The sequence below is a fragment of the Ursus arctos genome, unplaced genomic scaffold (assembly GCF_023065955.2).
Source record: "Ursus arctos isolate Adak ecotype North America unplaced genomic scaffold, UrsArc2.0 scaffold_12, whole genome shotgun sequence".
Taxonomy (NCBI): Eukaryota; Metazoa; Chordata; class Mammalia; order Carnivora; family Ursidae; genus Ursus; species Ursus arctos.
Window position 1 is genome coordinate 56,652,015 of NW_026622786.1, and position 16,990 is coordinate 56,669,004.

Below are 16,990 nucleotides of genomic sequence, written 5' to 3' on the forward strand. Positions count from 1 at the left end.
ATTTTCTTATTTCAACTTCGCAGTCAGAGACAGAACAAAAATGAGAATAAAATATCTCTGGCTCCAAAATATCGGTAGCACGCTGGAATTTCTGAGCAGTGTGAACATGTTTGCGTTGGGCTGTTCACCGGGCAGTATCCTCCAGAGACGACCTCTCCTTTGCCTGGACATCCTTCCAAACTCCGTCTACCTGACCAGCCATGATTCTTCACTCCTGACTCAGGTTGGTTTTCTCTTCTAGGAAGCCTTTATAGAACCTCCCGTCTAGCGGTGTGTCCCTCTCTTATGCTCCCTGGCCTCACTTCTCATGTGGCACCAACCATATTGAATTTAATCATCTTGATTATGTTCCCTGTGAGACTGTTAGAAATTTGAGATCAGGGATCATTTGTTTTTCATTTATATGTCTGTAAAAACAGTGTCTGCCATGCACTAGAACTCAGTAAATGTTTCTTAACTGAATGATTGAAAAATAAGGACTCTATAACTAAAAAAGATCAGGCGGAGGGATGCTAGGAAGATAAAGTACAGAATATCCTTTATTTTCCAATGTTTCAGGAACATTCAAATTCAGGAGACCTAGTAGGTTCTGTAACCAGATAGACCAAAATGATGTCATGAAAATCCCACTGTTATCACCCATGAGAACACCATCCTATTGCAGTTAATGGAAATAAATGTACCATTTAGTACTTTAAATCACGAAGCAACATAACTGCCTTCTATTCGCAGTGACCTTCTTGTGCCCTCATTATTTCTCACTGCGGATGTCTGTGCCTGATCTTGTTGATTCAGCATAAGGGGGTGCATCCAAAAGGCATAGGTGAGGTGCAGAGAGGTGGCAGAGCTGGGGAAGGAGGAATCTGGAGTCATCTGAGGAGTGGAGAAGGACCACCCATGACTCCTCTACCCTCGCCTGCATGTCTGCCCTTTGCACAGTCATCGCATTGCAGTGCTTTACGCATCTCCCCACCAGACCGTGAGCATCCCGAGGGCTAGTATGACATTCAGCTCATGTCTGGGTCCTCATTTCCTGGCGTAAAATGTTGGGCAGAGGAGGTTCCCAGTGTGTATGCTATGTGAATGATGGAAGACAGACAGACACACAGACTAGATTCTTTCTAGCCTCTATTCCTAATCCAGGAGAATGACTTGAAGCACGAGAGAGGGAGTTAGGACCTGGCGAAGAAGATGATGATTGAATTTTGGGGCTAAAACTCCCAGACAATTTTTCGTTTTTTTTTCTTGGTGCTATCCCTTTCTCTCTGACAGCCTTCTTGCTCCCCCTGTGTTCACATCCATCACTATAAAACCAGGCACCGTAGGCACTATATTTGTTTGGTTCAATGTGATATCCTCACTGTTTTGCAGAGAACTTGGCACATCGTCGTAGCTCAGTATTTTTAAAATAAAGTTAAAATATCTTTCTGGGCTTTTATTCCTCCTCTCACATTTGGTCCCTCCTACCTCCGCTGCCAAGGCTCCATACACACCCTGAGCTGCCTCTCCCCATGGACGTTCCAAAGTGAAATAGGAAGGGGGCTAGCTCCCATGTTGTTACATTTTCCATTTTATAGACAAGCAAACTGAGACCTAAAGGGAAAAAGACTTGTCTAAAGTCATATAAGTTAGTATCGGACTTGGCATTAGAAAATGAACCTCCTGTTTCCTTTGTTTGCCATCAGATTATGACCCCAAAGGTCAGTTTTTTGGTTTAGTGGCTTCCAACTGTTTGTGTTTTTTTTGTTTTGTTTTGTTTTGAGAGAGGGAGAGAGGTAGTGAGAGAGAGATAGTGAGAGAGAGCACAAGCAAGGGGGAGAGGGAGAAGCAGGGAGCCTGATTTGGGGCTCAATCCCAGGTCCCTGGGATCATGACCTGAGCCGAAAGCAGACACCCAACGACTGAGCCACCCAGGCGCCCCTGTTTTTGTTTTTTAATTAGCAAACTCTTTGTTCATATTCAGAAGCTCAATGTGTAAGACAGGTGAAGTCGGTGCTGCTCTGGTTCAAGTAACATTGGCGACACTATCACCAAACTCAAACACAAATGGCTCCTGGGGAGTCAAAGGAACGCCGTTTGAAAACTGTTGATGTAGTAAGTCTTTGTGCAAAGCCTTCTAATGAGGGTGAAGGGAAGGATCAATTGAGATGGAGCTCTTATCCATACCTGCGTGTGAGACTGCATGGTGGTGGTGCTTCTGAACTAGTTGCGCCTCGTAGAGGGCAATCACAAGGATGGGCAGCATGCTCATTTGGAGGCAGAGGTTCCGGGTTCAAGGCTCAGAGCTGCCAATTACTAAGAGGAAGGTTATTTTTTTTTTTAAAAATAAAACCTCTAATTCAGTCTTGATTTCTTCAAGATATAAATGAAGCTTCATGATATCAGTGGTGAACAAGCTATTTATCTTCTAATGCTAAGTCAGGAAATAAAAAATGTAAGTGTCACTTATTTAAAAAATTCAAAGTGAAAATAACTTTATTGAATTCCATGGAAAAATTATATTCTTATAACCTATATTATCTTCTTTATTTTCAATGAGAAACATGGAAGATTTCTAAGCCACTAAAATTAAATCTCAGCATGCTTGCGAAATGGCAATAGAGAGACAAGTTTGTAGTATTACATTCTGAAATTGTAGAATAATTTAGCATTCACATTGTTCACATGTGTTATCTCTATTCATTAATGAAAAATCCTGCAATTTAGTTATAATTGATGGGGAGACTTGGAGAGGTAAAGTGATTTTCTCCAAGTCATCCAGCAAGTTTGCTGCAGAGCTGGGACTCAAAGTAGTTAATTCCAGTTAAGGCAATGTTTATTAACTATATTAACAAAGGCAGGCCTAATAGCTATCATAAGTGAACCTCTAAATCCTAATGGTTAATACTTTAAAAGGTTTTTTTTCTTGCTAATCTGAGAGTGTGTGCTTATAGTTCGTGGGTCTTTTCTAGCATTGAGTCAGGGAATCCCATTCTTCCATCTGTGGTCCTACGGTCTTAAATGCATGGCTCCCAGGTTACCTGGGGGTCATCTCCATTCCATTCAGTTGGAAAGGGGGAAGCACAGAGAAGATTGCATGAGGAACATTTTTATGGAGCAGGGCTGGAAATGGCCTACATCCTCTTCCATGGTCTTAGACAATCACATGACCATTCTTGACCCCAGTTGGGCTGGGAAATGTACTCTCACTGGGTGCCTGGTAAGAAAGGAAAGGGGTATGATAATCTGCCACATTAGTATTGTGGGCACCTTGAGGACTAGGGCCGCGTCTTTTTCATCTCTCCGTATGGCACATGGCTTTTGCATGCGAGTATGTGTTGAGAATCTTCCCACCATCAGAACCTTCCTCTGTTGTTGTCGAAGGGTCTTCTTTCTATTGGTGAGATGTAATGTGAGATCTTAATTTCTTCTGGCAGAAGCCATTGAAATGGATAAAGCGGGGGTTGCCGTATTGTTGAACATGAACTTGCTTCTGTAGACACAGTGATTGGTACAAGAGTAAGTACTACCCTAAGCTGAACCAAATAGAATCCTTCACAGAAACCATCTCTGGGATTTTTCAAGCTATAAGCTTATTTCTTAATAAAGTAGAATGGAGGTAGAATCTGTGCAGTATGAGGCTCAGGAGTGGTTGGTGGCCATGTTTTTCACTTTGCAGAAGGCAGTTAGCAATGATAGACCAGGAAGCCAGCAGTGCAAAACCAGGGAGGTGCAAAAAGAGATGAGACAAGTCCTTATGGTTCACGTTCCTGATTCCAGTTGCTCCAACACCCAACTATAGCCATACATTCCTGCAGTTTGGTTCAGTGCTTCCACCTATGTAAGATAACCCAATATCCTTCTAATAAATTTTCTCTTTGCCTGAGCTCGTCTGATTTGGGTATACATCTAAAGCAATCACAACAGACCTAATCGTGTGGCTTAACAGCATAGGACGAGCCAGAACAGGACTCTGCTGCCCTCCAGAAGGCCTTTCTCACTTGTAATGAGCTCATTCTCTTCCTTGCAGGCCCTTCCATCCACAGTGGGGAAGGCCACAGTCCCTCCCATGGGACTCCTACAGGAGGATATTGTTCCTGAATATTCTAAGAAAATTTTCTGGGTGGTTGCATGATAAACTTTTTCTTTGTCTTTCATCTGTCTCCTGTAACCAAAATGCTTGATTGTATTTCCAAGTGCATTGAAGGTCTTATCTAGAAGCTATGCAGGCCAGTGAAGACTCTGGTTTTAGGTTCATTCTTATCTCCACCAGATGATCTGTGACATCCCTTCCTACTCTGAGCCTTATACAAGTGTTACATGTGGGCTGAAAGTGTAAATATAATTATTTCTGAAGTGCCTCTCCTTTTACAAAGTGACTCTCCCATACATTTCTCTTTTACGGCTATAAGGAGATGAATGACTCCATCACACACGAGCTTGGTCGTCTAGTGACCTGTAGGATTTCTGTTTCCTCATTTGTAAAATTCATGATTAGTGAGCATTATGTTCTATTAATGTATGCAAAACACCCAGCCGAGGACAGGAACTTGCTAAGTATTAGTTTCTCCCTCCCACCTCCTCACATTACCTCTATACTTGGGGCTCTGAGCAGCAGAGGGAGCTTAAGGCAAGAGGAATACAGTGGTTTTGTCCAAATTCTCTCAGAAACCACCACCTCATCCCCCTAACTTGCTCCTCTTGGCCCTCCTCTCCTTCCTCCCTCCTTAACCCCTCTATGTCTCTTCTCCTTTTTAGTGCGGTGTCCTTGTTTTCTCCCACAAGCCCCTCTCCCTTCCCTGGTGCCTCTCCCCTCCTCCCGGCAGCCCCAGCTGCTGGTGTGGCTGGCTGTTCAGATGCTATTGATTTTCTTCTATAAAAGATTGCTCAATTCATTTTCTCCACCTCGGCCCAGCGCCAGACCTCAGGGTAGGCCCCATGATGACCGAGTTGATTATGTGCACTGCTTCCCTTGAAGGACTGCAACCACATTCCCTCTCCATTCCCAGGCAGGATAAGACAGTGAAGGTGAACTTGATTCATAAACTCTGCAGAGCTGAACAGTGAGCAGCGGACCCTGACTTACTCATCTCCATATTCACAATGCCTAGCACAGGGCCTGGCACCAAGTCGGTGTTAATAATGTTTGTTGAAATTAAATGAATCTCTTTTCTTAGCTTCACAGCATTCTGGGCACACAGGGAGGGTCTCCGTTGCTTCTGAGTGCCTACAGCAGTGGTTTGCAGCCCTGGCTGCGCATTAGAATCACCTGGGGATATGGAAAAACTACCCCTGGCCTGGCCTTCCCCAAGACCAAGTAACTTGAAATCGCTAGCAGTGTGGCCTGAGCGTTGGCACTTTGTAAGAGCTGGAAGGGTGACTCTAATCTGTGCTCACTGTGGGCTTACGAGGGAAGACCAGGCTCCCAGGCTGGCACTCAGTGTCTCCATGTCTCCCCTCCTGCCCTGTTTCCGGGCTCATCTCCTTCACTGTAATCCACATACTCCATGTTCTAGCTACTTCGACCTTTTTTTTTTTTTTTTTTTTTTTGTAGTTTCAGGGGTAGAATTTAGTGATCCATCAGTTGCCTAGAACACCCAGTGCTCATGACATCAAGTGCCCTCCTTAATGCCTATCACCCCGTTACCCCATCCCCCCACCCACCTCCCTCCAGCAACCCTCAGTTTGTTTCCTAGAGTTCAGCATCTCTTATGGTTTGCCTCCCTCTCAATTTTAATCTTATTTTTCCTTTCCTTCCCCTTACTTTGATCTTCTTGCTCTCCCCCTTGGGTATCACTGTGCACTTGTCCCTGCTATTTCACCTTCAAGGACTGCCGTTCCCTAGTTTCTCCCCCTGACTAGCTCCCGCTCATCCTTTAAGACCCAGATTAAATGCCTCCTTCTCTGAGAAGATTTTTCCAGCCTTTCCAAGACCCTGGTGCTCCAGATTTCCACCTCTGCCATATATTCTGTTTTCCGATTGGGTTTGCCTGATAACTTCCAATTTTTCTTCGGTCCTGGATTTAGTTTCTTTTACCCTGACTGGCCCCTCCTGCCTAATAGTCCCGGTGGAAGTTTTACCTGGCCTTGTACTGTAGCTTCGTCCTTGGCCTTCTTTGGCTCTAAGCTTTGAAGTCCACTTACTTAACCCATTCCTCTAACTGTTCTTAGCTTCCAGAACCCTTGCACAGGTACAGTGGCTGGGACTCTGCATCCCTGAAAGAGGCATACAGATTGCACTGGGTAACAATGGCTCGAATTTATTGAGTGTTTACTATGTGCCATATTAAAGAGCTTCACTGTATTATCTCACCTAACCCTGTACTATTGAGTCACTGGGACTTAAAGACCTTAAGTGAATTGTCCCATGGCAAACGGGCAGCAAGAGGGAAGGCTGGAATTTCCCTGTGGCTAGCAGTCTCCAAGTCCACGTTTCATGCCTATGTGATACTTGAATCCTTCTTCTCTATACATTTGGTTTTCGTTCTGTTGTTACATTCTTGTGCCGGATCATAATTTATGTTTGGTGTGTCTTGTCTACCCCCAATTCTGTGACCTTCTCAAGGTCAGGGATTGAGACTTGATTGTTCTAGTCTATATTCCTAGCATTTAGCAAATTACCTGGCATGGAACAGAGGCAAAATAAATGCTTGTGGCATAAATAAATATATGGTCACTATAGCCTTAAGGGAGACTGGTAGGGAAAAGGAGACAGAACAGTCTAGATCACAGTCAACCCAAAAAGCCCACTCTCCTAGGGCTCTGATTGGTGAGATCTCTGCTGGGCAGAGAAGGCAGATGGGTGGGGGAGTATGGGCAGCCGGCCTGAGGGCGCCTTTCCCTGGTTCCCTTGAAAGCCGGCGTCTGTCCTGTCCTGTCACCCAGCAGCAAGAGAACATTTGTTCCCCGAAGGACCGGCGCTGTGCCAGCAGCAGGTGGCGGCCTGTCCACTGGGAGGGAGGCAGCAGGCGGGAGCACTGATGTGTGCCCGAGACAAGATGCTGCAAGTCTGCTCTCCGCACGGCAGTGACAGCAGCTGGGACGAGGTTGCAAGTCACCATTCTGTAACCATTAAAAACCAGTTGCTGTCCCTTTCATAATAATAAATTAAAATATCACTCCAAATTGTGCTGGTTTCAGAGAGCAAGAAGAAAAAAAACCCACAAGAAACTACAACAGCAAAGAAACCACCAAACAGTGTTGGACCATATGTTATCGGTTGGATTGTCTATAAAATTGATCGTTTTCTTGGTAATTACAGAAAAGCTTTATGGCTGCTTTTCAAGAAGCAATTTTTCATTTCCTTACAGGAAAAAAAAAAAAAACAACCAAGCCTACCATCAACCGACAACATACACATTTGGAAACAAGAAGATGAGAAGGAGAGTAAAAGCAATGTATTTCTGTCTGCTTATTTGGTTGCTTGAAGAACTTCAGTGTTCCTACTAAACCAAGCCATCGCTATCTCTTTGCGCAACCGTCTGAAAATACGCACATTTGATATTGGCAGGACCTGTGTGGAAGCCTGGAAAGTTGACCTCAGTGACCTCATGTGCTTCGGCCTTCTGCAGGCCACTTTTTAATTTAATGACCAGATAAAGTGTCTGGGAGCCCTTCGCCTGTCTACAGTGGGCAGCCCAGTGCCCTCCTAAAGATTTAAGTGGATTCATGACACAGGTCCTTCGGATCTCTTAGGGTCTTTGGCTGTGGTTTTCGCTTCTCGATCAGCAGGCTCACACACTGCCGCCTGTGGCTGCCCTCCTGCCCCTCCACACTCGGTTCCATTTATTGACAGTTTCTTCTTTATTCTCCAAAGCATCACTGACAGAAGGCAGCTATATGTAACATTTTTACTAAAAGTTGAGGGATGACTACAGGATTATAGCACAGAACAGGAAACGACCTAAAATGGAAACTGGATTATTAGATGTCTTAAACACTGCCAGTCTTCCTTCCCACAAGGGGAAGCGTCCCTTGCACTCTCAGATCCTGCGTACAGACTTACAGACATGTTTCATTAGACCACAGCTCCAAAATTCCCATTAGTTTATGTGCAGGGCAAGTCAGCATGCTCGCTCTCTCTTTCTTTTCTCTTTCTTTCCTTTTTTTTTTTTTTTTCGGTAAACCACAGTTTCTGAATTTTATTCCAAAAAAATAAGAATCTAGATTTTTTAATACTAAGAGAAGACTCTGATTGGGTCATTTTGATATCAAATTCTTACTATTAAATATCACTACTACTATTACCTTTACAACTACCATACTATAAACAGAAAAAGTTGGGCTGTTGTAAATATTATTTATTTATTTTTAGAGAGAGAGGGAGAGAGAGAAAGAGAGAGTGCATGCTGGGGCGGGGGGGGTGTGGCGAGGGGCAGAGGGAGAGAGAGAATCTCAAGCAGGTTCCATGCCCAGTGCGGAGCCTGACACGGGTCTTGATCTCACAACCCTGAGATCATGACCTGAGCTGAAATCAAGAGTTGGACGCTTAACCGACTGAGCCACATAGATGTTCCCAAAGTTGGGCCCCTCTGTGCCCTCTTAGTTTACAGGCTGAGAGGTCATGCTCTGAGCCCTGGCCTGAGCAGTCTGGGGTGGGTAGCAGGGTTGCACTGCGGCTGTCACAGAATGGTTACACGCAATAATCCATGTGGAATGACCTCCTTAAAAGGGGGCTGTAAGTATGGCAGGTATTTAAATTTTCAGCCTGTTCTCTGGTGGGATGGTGCTGAGTTAAGGGAATGGTGCTGATATCCTGGCTGTGGGCTCCATAGTGTGCTTAATAAATGGAAGGATGAAAATGCCTCAGTGGTATAAAGGTCCTCTTCCACACTTGAAATCGTCGTAAATATGTGAGCTTATCTATCTTGTTCCCGATGAATCAAAATGAGTTCTTCAAAGCAGAGGCAGTGGACTGCAGGTTTTTGCATGCGATTGACAGGACGCCTGGTATATAGTGGACACTTCACTTGCTTAATGAGTAAATGGAACTAATGGTGTATCATGACAAAGGCCCTTATGTATGTTATTTCTGCACCCTGGAGTGTTTTCCTTAAACATCATGCCTGTGTACACGTACACACACTCTCTCTCTCTCTCTTAACTTGGTTAAATCCTACTTATTCCTGTATATCATGTCAGGATCCTATAATCTGCGTCACAATACTTATAAAATTTGCCTCTTGTAGTCCATGTTCATATCACATTTGTCATTGTATTGTTTAAATATGTGTGTCCGTGTGTCTGTGATCACTGTGAAGCCCTTTATTCTCCTCTATATCGTCAGCTCGCTGCGGGGAGGCTGTGTCTGTGTTGTTCTAGTGCAGAGCCCAACACCCAGAACAGAGCAGGTGCTAAGGACAGAGACAGAGTAGCTTTCACCAAACCCATTTCCTCTTCCTCGTGGGTCAGGCTACACTTCCTCCTCTCACTTGCTGCAGAGTCTAGCTATGTCATGGAGTCCCAGCCAACGGAACTTGAGCAGAAGTCAGATGTGCCATTCCCCACCTTTCCTTTCGAAACCTCACATGTGGGATTGTCCATGCTCTTTCTTCCTACCACTGGCTTGTGGAAGACAAGCACCGTGATTTGGAAGCCATGTACTGAAGATGACGGAGCCACAGGTGGAAGGAACTTGGCCCCAAGTCATCACTTAGAATAAAAACTATCACCAATCAGGATTATCTGTTGTGGACTCTACTTGAATGGGACACTTTTGTTATATTTGAGCCTTTATACATTTTGAAGTTTGTCACAGTGGCTAGCCTTACCTCAATTAACACAATACTCATTTCTTTGTGTGTGTGTGTGTGTGTGTGTGTGTGTGTGTGTGTGTGTGTGAAGTAGATATCTAGGATACAGATTGTGTTAGGAATGCTGAGCCCTTCCATGTTATGCCAGTCTTCAAGGTACCTAAAAGAGCGATGATTCCATGAGTAAGAATGAAGTGTTATTCCAGCAATCCAACATTTGCTTCATTCTTGCAAAAATACTTCACACTAACGTTAAGAGGCCTGTTTCCCTTTTGCACCCTTGAAAATCCTCTCTTCCCTAAGACACCTGACTTTCCCAGTTGCCGTGTGCAGACTGTGTGCCTCTCACATTCATATACGGAAACCTACCCCTCCAATATGATGGCATCAGCATGTGGGTCCTTTGGGAAGCAGTAAGATCATCAGGGTGGAGCTCTCATAAATGGGATTCGTGCCCTTGGAAAGCAGACTGCAGAGAGCTTTCTGCCTCTTCCTCCAGATGACGACACAGCTAGAAGACAGCTGTCTGTGAACCGAGAAGCAGGCCGTCACTGGACTCTGGATCTGCCGGCACCTTGATCTTCAGCTTCCCAGAACTGTGAGAAATACATTCCTGCTGTTCATAAGCCATTCCGTTTTTGGTATTTTGTTACAGGAGCCCAGACATACTAAAATACGGGCTTTCTATTCCAAAACGATCTTCCCTTCTTCCCATGCCACTGAAAATTCCAGTGTTTTATCAGGCGTTAATGATCTTCTGAAACCAGCTTGTCTTACAGAGTAAACTACTGCTTTCTGTTTTAGTTTCACATAGACTACGCATTTTTAGGGAGAATGGCAAAAGTCGGTCTCTGATGACATTTCCCTGAGAGTAGGTTAGGAGGAAGCCTAGATCACTGAGCAGTGACAGCCAGGGCCTGTGCTCCTCATCCCGAAGCATTTGCAGTTCTCCACTCAGAATGGCCATGCGGAGTAATACAGGGAGTCCGAGATATTGGTAGAAGCACCCAGCTGCCTGGCCTGTCCCGGACTTCACCCTCGGATCTTCTTTTTATTGAAGGACTCTAATTCCTACCTGGAATAAGGGCCATGTTTTCCCATGACGGTGGGCTGCCTCCAGAATTGTGGACATCGGGAGACTGAGAGGTGAGAGCGGGAATCTAGATGTTAACTGTAGCAAAAAGACTGTAGAAATACTTGGTAGTGGGCCATCTGATTTGGGGTTTTTCTCTTACAATAACGCCCTATCCTCTTCTAACTAATTGATTTAAGAAACTTGCCAAGATCACAAAAGTGATCGGAGCTGTTGCTTAAGTTTTAAAAGTTCCCTGTGTTTATCAGGTGTGTTGCCAGACTCATTTTGTGCACTGCTCCGTATTTTCTTGGCCATGGTTTTCTGTTTGAAGCTCTTGATCTAGGAAGATCACCTGCTCATTGTATTCTTACAGGCTGAAGAGGGGAAGTTTTCATCTTGAGATCTGTGGCCGCTTTACGGCAGGGCCAAGTTGTCATGGTACTCCACCTGTTTCCAGTCCTCATGTCTACGCGATGGCTCCTGTTCCAAGGCTTTCCTGCGGCTACCGAGGCAGGAAACACTACGGAGCCCTGAGGTTCAGTGTAATGCGTGCATGCTGGCTCACGGTGGTTGGGGGCTGAACATACCCAGACAAGGAGAGCCACAGGCTCGCCACCTGCAGTGACTCACCCCTCAGCTACTGCCAGCGGGCTGGCTTCAGGGATCGAGGGCTCTGGTGTTCCTGAGGTTGCCAAGGGCTTGGTAATACAGCTGGATGTGTGAGGGAGTTAATGCTACATTGGATTAACTTTGGCAGTGGTTAATTCTCTCGTTTTCTCCATATTCCTTTTCTATAGAGAAGTGATAGTTTCATGGGATCTCTCAGAAGACATCCCCTGAGAGGGAGTTGTGACCAGTGTGGTAATGCTCCTGGTCTCACTGCCCTTTCTCTGCCTCCTGTGTCCCTGGGATGTGCTCTCCAATGAAGTTTACCATGAAAGCTTTTGACTCAGGGTCATGCCTAAGACAGAAAGCCTCCTGTTGAGTCAGGGGTATGCTAGCCTATCTAAATTGGGATATTCGAGCTATCTGACAAAAATGAATACAGTTATGAGGCTAGGGGGTTGAAAGATTTTAATATTTGTCTATTTTTCTCTAAGTTCTGGGAATAATATAAGTTTTTTGTAGAAAATTAAAAAAAAACCAAACTTTTTATTAATGCACTCATTTTCTCTCTTCCTCTCTGCCTTTCCTCTCTTGCTCACCCACAAATCCAAATATTTGCTCTTTTTATTGATGAGGAAAAGCTCTGATATTCATTCCCAGAGAGGCACTAGGGAGTCACCACATTACCTTTTCCAAGGAGAAGTTCAGTATCTTTAGAAATACCCCCCAGAACTAGAACTGACAGGAACATGAGGCACAAGAGGCCAGCAAGTGCCAGAGATATCACGCTATCGACTCATTTGGCCTGTGCTCAGGTTGTATTCCAGGTGCAAGTGTGTGTGACGTGTGTTTGTGCATTGCAGAGTGAGCAGTGAGGGGCAAACAGAAGAGGAAAAAAGGTGTCATCCCACATCACTCTCTCCCTCATTTTCCAGTAAGTTCCCACTGAGGCAGAAACAGATTTGAAACATGGTGATTTGCTAGCGTAATAGTCACATGGAGCCTCTTCTTTCAAAGTGTGCGTGGCAGCCCTTTATCAGAGGAGTTGAGTCCAAATGCATTCACATTTTTACCTTTGTCAAGTGAAGCTTTTAATGACTGCAGGGGTCTTTGAGAGCTATTGTTTGAAAATAAATGTAGAGGTTTGGTGAAGCTGCCAGAACCCAGACCTTCACCTTTTAAATCACATTAGTAATGGTGGTATGTGTGGTTGCTGGACAAAATGAACTTGAAATATCATCAGGAAGGAAAAATAAATCAAGATATGTTTCCTTCCGGTGGCTCACTCTGAAAGCCAGGATAAAAGGCCCAGGGATAAGAGGGGGTCAGATCTGGGTTGCATTTGTTATAGCAATGAATGAACAACAGCAAAAATCCATTCCTGATCCTCAGAGCTTGAAGAGAGGTCAGATCAGCTAAATAACAGGGGTTCTAGACAGAAAGAAGATTTCTCACAGCCCGGCCAACCTGGGCTCTAAAGCAATTGAAATGGACTCCTGAGAGCTGGTGGGGGGACCCTAAGGAGGGGCTTGAGAAGAATGGGGAAGAGAGCCCTGTGTGTTGGCAGCTGGGGTGAAGGGCTTAGCTTAAGGCTTCAAGCCTTTGCATCTTAAAATTTAACTTTTTTCCCATCTTGCTCTTGCATTTGGAGACCCACAGGTCTTTTACAGGAAAACCTCAAGATGGAACAGCTGTTTTTTCAATTTGGCTTTTTGGGTGGTAAGGAACCAAGCGCTGCCTACATTACCTGAGGAAAAAGAAGTGTTCTTCTGGGACCCATCTGGATGGAAAGGGGGGTGTTAAGGAAGGGGCAGCTGGAACAACTGCTTCCTTTCTCTGCCGCGGCCTCACGGCCCTCCTCTGCCCTCTCAGAAGGCTCACGGCTCCGTGAGCACACCCGCTGCATTCTTCCTTTGCTGCCACCTGGATTTCTAGGCACCTTGTCCGTTCTTGAGCCCTGCGTCCTTGGCTTGCCCTCGCCTCATCCTAGCTGCGCTAGTCCTGACTCTTACCTCTGAGCTGCACTTACCAACAGTAACTTAACTCATCCCCTTAGCACTTCTTATTTCAACGTTCCAAGAAAGGATGTCTGATTGTTGACTTCTAGGTGCAGGTAGCCGTAGTCAAAGAGCAGAGCCATGTAGTTTACCATAGAGTCATGCGGGCAGCAGAGGCTGTGCGGACGACAGTGTCACTTGAGAGGATCTGGCTGAGACGGTACAATAAATGCCTGATGCCTCCAGCCCCACAGGCAAGCTAGAGTCTCAGGAATGTACCCTAGATGGTTTTGGGTGAGTGTGATCAGACCAGGTTCACCTTTGGGTAATCAGTGTGATCTGGATATGGGCATGGCAGAAACAAGAAGTAGAAGGGAAGGAGCCAATATGTGTCAGTAACCAACTAGGAGTCAGGCATTTACAAGGAAAAGCTCTGGAGAAACTATTTAGATTTCCTAAGATTCCGTTTTCTTTGCATTAAAATAATAACGTCCACCTCTCTCTGTGGCCATGAGATCAAACAGGAGGTTATGTGTGAAACATATGGGACATTAAATATTTGCTGGTGGAACAGCATGGTGTGGATTGAGAACACACATGACCCAAACAAAATTTAAAACCCAGGCTAGCTACTCACTAGGACTCACTAGGGCCACCTTGAACAAGTTAGCCAACCTTTCTGGGACTTGGTTTTGTTATTTGGTGAGATTAATAGGAGGGAATGGCATAGAGCATGTTCTCAATAAATATTTGGTGGTATTATAACTATTAATGTTCATTTCATATTGAAATAATTATGTGTAAGAGACTGTCAGGTAGAGAATGGGAGTAAGGAATTATTTGGGTCGTGGGAAAGCAGTGTATATAGGCATGGAGGTGTGGTTGGAAAACAGAGGGGCCCAGCGGAGTTGAGTGAGATTATTGGGCAGATGGAAAGACTGGCAAAGACTACTTCATGAAGGACCAGGGCAGCAGCGTTGGCACGCAGTGTCTTGGATTAGGGAGATGCAGAACTGTGGTACAGTCAGCCCTGCAGAGGTCTGTCTTCAGGCTTGCCATCTTCAATCCATTCTCCCCGATGCTGCCAGAGTCCTCTTTCTGAATCTCAGATCTGAGCATATGGCTCTCCAAACAGAGCGCACCATATCTTCCAATCCCTGCAGGATAAACTTCAAACCCCTTAGCATGGCATTTAAGGCCCTGAGGATCCTTCCAGGATTCTGTCCCTGCTACCACAGCTGTGCCACAGAAAGCAGTTCTCCCATTCCTGCTGCTTTGTTTCTCCAGCTGTATAGTCAAAGCCTTAGGAAGAGGCCAGTGATGGATGGAGACCAGGTGATATATATGCCCACACCTCAGCTGCCAGGCAGCCGGGCAGGTGAAACCTCCATTGCCATCTTTCAGGCAAGCATGAAACGCAAACCACTTTTTCCATACCCCAAATGTAAATGGTGGCTGACCTTTCCAGGGACGTCTGAAGTAGAAAGTTCCACTATACTATGTTGATTTTGTAGGTATTTTTACTACATGTTTCCTATTTGCCTTTACAAATGAATAAAAACATAATATTTACATCTAATTTACATAGAATATTATTGATAGAAATGGCCAAAATAACAGAAATTTGGTAATGGCTTAAACTTTACGTGATTAAATGTATTACAGGTGAAAAAAAATGGGTGAAGTTGAAAAATGCGAAGGTCAACTGGGCAAATGACAGTTTTTGGAGAAATAACCCAACGAAACCATCAAAGCCTGAAACTACATATGGGAAAAAAATTGACAAAATATTGATGAGTGAATAAAATTACTTTGACAAAATTTATAAATGCAAAATTGAAGGAGAAAATTAGACTTTGTGTAAAAAATGGCCCCCAGAGAAAACTTACTATGGTAGAAGCTACCACCATTCAGTTTGGTGTGGATGGAAAACAAATCAATGGATGAAAGCTCTATTATAAAATGTATTTGGAAAACACTGGATATTCATGGAAATAATTTTAGTACGATAAAAATGAAGTTGGAAAACATTACTAAAAATTGGTCATAGAATTAAAATGACATGTATAATATAATATAATATAATATAATATAATATAATATAATATAATATAAACAAATACAAAAAAATATACAATTGAATTTTTAGGGAAAATTCACCAATATTGATATAATTCTGGGGACATGTTTGTATTTTTGGATATTGATTTTAAACAATTTTAGGGTTACTACATTTTGATTGAATTGAACAGTTGTCAGCCAAAAATAATACCATTCATTTATTGGCAATGGAACTATTAAACTATTTATTAGAAAAGTGAATTTTGGCTGAAGTATTTCTCTGAACTGAAGATAAAAGGCAGGGATTTATTCATTTCTTCTGAGTTGATAATTAGATTCTGAGAGCAAGCTGCTATGCAATGTGCTACTGATAGGAGAGCACCCCCAAAGGGGAGGACAGCAACTGTCACTCAGCACCACCCGGACGCTTATAGTAAAGCCTGTGTTCTTCAAAGGCACTGGGTGGTGAGCAACCCAATACAGCTTAGACTGAGCTTCTTGGGGTGTCCCAAAGGGTCTCTAACTCTCTTTCTTTTGTCATCCCCTTAAATAATTTCTCCTCTCTGTTGCTGGGAACATGAATATTACTGAAGGATCCTGGGGGTCTGCTCCCTACAGATAGCAAATGCAGTGCCATGCACACCATACAGGGCCTCACTGTTTTGCTGTAGGATGCATAGGACATCTCCTCAAGGTAGCCCCATGGACACTGCCTGCTGAGATCTGTGTCTGCATCCATTATCAACATCTAAAAGCATTTACTAGGATCTCTTTGTAAATGCTTCATTGCGACACTGGACACAATGAAGGGAACAGATGTGGTGGGCCAACCTCCAGGGGTTTGTAATCCAAGGCAGAAGGACAGACAGTGTGAGCACAGATGAGCGCTCAGGCATAACCTGCAAACCAGGACACAGGTATGACAGTTGGGATTGACACAGTGCTGGAACCTAGGCTGAGTTCCTCCTTCTACATAAGGATGCTTCTTTTTACCATAGGTTTCCCTCTAGGGCTCCTTTAAACAGCTGGTTCTCTTTGTGCATTTCTAATAGGATCTGATTTACAAAAAATGTCTTGAAAACAACTTACACAGCAGCATATTGACTGCCTATTGCTCATGACGGTGTATAAGAAGATGTGGTCAACACTGAACAGGGCAGTAAAGGAATATGGACGTGTATTTACATGTGAAGCAGTCCTAGGCATTCCTTCCATTGTGCATAAGCAGTTAAAAACCCTGATTCTTCCCTGTGCCTAGCCAAACACCTGGCATGTGGGAGCTGGCCAACTAATGTTTATAAAATGAATGAATGGATTAAAACCAAAATACCTACCCCTTTCATAGGTAAGATAGATAAAATTCATTTCTGTTTTCTACTTTTTCTTTCTTCTCTGCTCACCTCTTTCCCTCCCTTTCCACTCCTTTCCCTTATATTCTTCCTCCTCCTCTTCCTCCCTTTTCTCCTCTCCCTCCATCTTTTTTCCTTCTCTCCCTTTCCTTAACATGTATCATTTTACTA

At 44.1% G+C, this 16,990-nt stretch overlaps 1 long non-coding RNA gene across 8 annotated transcripts in view; it reads left to right on the forward strand.

Annotated features, from left to right (window-relative positions):
- Positions 1 to 14,970, forward strand: part of LOC130543452 (uncharacterized) — a 327,812-nt gene extending 312,842 nt beyond the window's left edge. For 7 of the 8 annotated variants that reach the window (XR_008958821.1, XR_008958816.1, XR_008958817.1 and 4 more), the window contains 4 exons: positions 24 to 223; positions 7,290 to 10,329; positions 10,792 to 10,877; positions 11,180 to 14,970. This is a non-coding gene — a long non-coding RNA (uncharacterized LOC130543452). The remainder of the gene's footprint in view (positions 1 to 23; positions 224 to 7,289; positions 10,330 to 10,791; positions 10,878 to 11,179) is intronic. The other variant, XR_008958820.1, reaches the window with a different exon arrangement.
- Positions 14,971 to 16,990: the final 2,020 nt, after the last annotated feature.